At 57.0% G+C, this 2,500-nt stretch overlaps 2 non-coding genes and 1 pseudogene across 2 annotated transcripts in view; all 3 read left to right on the top strand.

The window, feature by feature from the left end:
• Positions 1–1,594, top strand: part of LOC146144025 (small subunit ribosomal RNA) — a 1,811-nt gene extending 217 nt beyond the window's left edge. The window contains exon 1 of the ribosomal RNA XR_014500491.1: positions 1–1,594. This exon is cut by the window's left edge and continues 217 nt beyond it. This is a non-coding gene — a ribosomal RNA (small subunit ribosomal RNA).
• A 247-nt stretch (positions 1,595–1,841) lies between these two features.
• On the top strand, positions 1,842–1,995 carry LOC146144024 (5.8S ribosomal RNA). Its single transcript, XR_014498825.1, has one exon. It is a non-coding gene; the product is annotated as a 5.8S ribosomal RNA (ribosomal RNA).
• A 248-nt stretch (positions 1,996–2,243) lies between these two features.
• Positions 2,244–2,500, top strand: part of LOC146144023 (large subunit ribosomal RNA) — a 3,679-nt pseudogene continuing 3,422 nt past the window's right edge.

Below are 2,500 nucleotides of genomic sequence, written 5' to 3'. Positions count from 1 at the left end.
ACCGACCGGGCTTCGGCCCGCAACCTTTGGTGACTCTGGATAACTTTGCGGATCGCACGGTCTCGCACCGGCGACGGATCATTCAAGTGTCTGCCCTATCAACTTTCGTCGGTACGGTACTGGCCTACCGAGGTTCTTACGGGTAACGGAGAATCAGGGTTCGATTCCGGAGAGGGAGCCTGAGAAACGGCTACCACATCCAAGGAAGGCAGCAGGCGCGCAAATTACCCATTCCCGACGCGGGGAGGTAGTGACGAAAAATAACAATACAGGACTCTAAACGAGGCCCTGTAATTGGAATGAGTACACTTTAAAACCTTTAACGAGTATCCATTGGAGGGCAAGTCTGGTGCCAGCAGCCGCGGTAATTCCAGCTCCAAAAGTGTATATTTAAGTTGTTGCGGTTAAAAAGCTCGTAGTTGGATTTTGGGCGCAGGCGGCCGGTCCGTCGCAAGGCGTGTACTGGCCGTCCTGGCCTCACCTCCGGTTCTCCGCCGGTGCCCTTGACTGAGTGTCGGCGGCGGCCGGAACGTTTACTTTGAAAAAATTAGAGTGTTCAAAGCAGGCGATTCGCCTGAATAATGGTGCATGGAATAATGGAATAGGACCTCGGTTCTATTTTGTTGGTTTTCGGAGCGCGAGGTAATGATTAAGAGGGACAGACGGGGGCATTCGTACTGTGCCGTTAGAGGTGAAATTCTTGGATCGGCGCAAGACGAACGACTGCGAAAGCATTTGCCAAGAATGTTTTCTTTAATCAAGAGCGAAAGTCAGAGGTTCGAAGACGATCAGATACCGTCCTAGTTCTGACTATAAACGATGCCAACTAGCGATCGGGGGGCGTTAGTTTTACGACCTCTCCGGCAGCTTGCGGGAAACCAAAGTCTTTGGGTTCCGGGGGAAGTATGGTTGCAAAGCTGAAACTTAAAGGAATTGACGGAAGGGCACCACCAGGAGTGGAGCCTGCGGCTTAATTTGACTCAACACGGGAAATCTCACCCGGCCCGGACACAGTGAGGATTGACAGATTGAGAGCTCTTTCTTGATTCTGTGGGTGGTGGTGCATGGCCGTTCTTAGTTGGTGGAGCGATTTGTCTGGTTAATTCCGATAACGAACGAGACTCTGGCTTGCTAACTAGTTACGCGACCCAATCGGTCGGCGTCTAACTTCTTAGAGGGACTAGTGGCGTTTAGCCACACGAGATTGAGCAATAACAGGTCTGTGATGCCCTTAGATGTTCGGGGCCGCACGCGCGCTACACTGACCGGATCAGCATGTGCTCGCCTTGGCCGACAGGTCTGGGTAACCCGCTGAACCCCGGTCGTGCTAGGGATAGGGAATTGCAATTATTTCCCTTGAACGAGGAATTCCCAGTAAGCGCGAGTCATTAGCTCGCGTTGATTACGTCCCTGCCCTTTGTACACACCGCCCGTCGCTACTACCGATTGAATGGTTTAGTGAGGTCCTCCGATTGGACCTGGCGCGGCCGGCAACGGTCGAGCCGGCGTCCGAGAAGACGATCTAACTTGATCATTTAGAGGAAGTAAAAGTCGTAACAAGGTTTCCGTAGGTGAACCTGCGGAAGGATCATTAACGGTCTCGCAAACGCTTCGGCGAACGCGAAACTCGGACAAGCGAGAGAAAAAGTCTTTGCTACCCGGCGCCCGACCCGCGAGGAGCGGCGCGCCGGCCGGCGATTCGGTCACCCGGTAATGTTTGCGCGTCGAGTGCCGCGGTGCCGCGCGCTCCGGCTTCAAGCGTCGGCCTGGCCGACCGCTCGGCGCGGTCTATTTTGTCACCCTATAGTGCGAGGCACTGTGCGAGCGAAACAATCGTGGATGGCTCTTGGCGGTGGATCACTCGGCTCGTGAGTCGATGAAGGACGCAGCTAGCTGCGTGAATTAGTGTGAATTGCAGGACACATTGAGCATCGACGTTCTGAACGCAAATTGCGGCCTCGGGTCAATCCCGGGGCCGCGCCCGCCTCAGGGTCGCGTTGCAAACGTTCCGCGCGGGGATTTCTCCGCGCGGCTGCTGCGGCGTCGGACGCGCGAGCGCCCGTCCCGCTCAAGACAGCACGGCACGATGCGCGACGATCGCGACCAGAATCCCGCGCGGCGGCGGCGAGTCGACCTCGAAGAGGCCAACGGCTGGCGGCTCAAGGGCGGGAATCGAGGTGCGCGGCGGCGCGCGGCGCCGACGGCGAGCGCGGAACGGGAAGAATAGTCCCGGTCCTTACTTTCGGCCTGAGGTCGGACGAGGCTACCCGCTGAATTTAAGCATATTACTAAGCGGAGGAAAAGAAACTAACGAGGATTCCCTCAGTAACGGCGAGTGAAGCGGGATGTGCCCATCGCCGAATCCGCGCGCTTTTGGAGTGCGCGGAATTGTGGCGTACGGAATTCGTCACGGCGCGCTTCGCCGGTCGCCCGCGTCCTTCTGATCGAGGCCTTTTCCCAGAGCGGGTGTCAGGCCCATGGCGGCGACAGGCGGGCGCGC

The sequence above is a fragment of the Ascidiella aspersa genome, chromosome 5 (genome assembly GCF_963924565.1).
Source record: "Ascidiella aspersa chromosome 5, kaAscAspe10.2, whole genome shotgun sequence".
Lineage (NCBI taxonomy): Eukaryota > Metazoa > Chordata > Ascidiacea > Phlebobranchia > Ascidiidae > Ascidiella > Ascidiella aspersa.
This window is presented reverse-complemented; position numbering and strand designations above follow the sequence as displayed.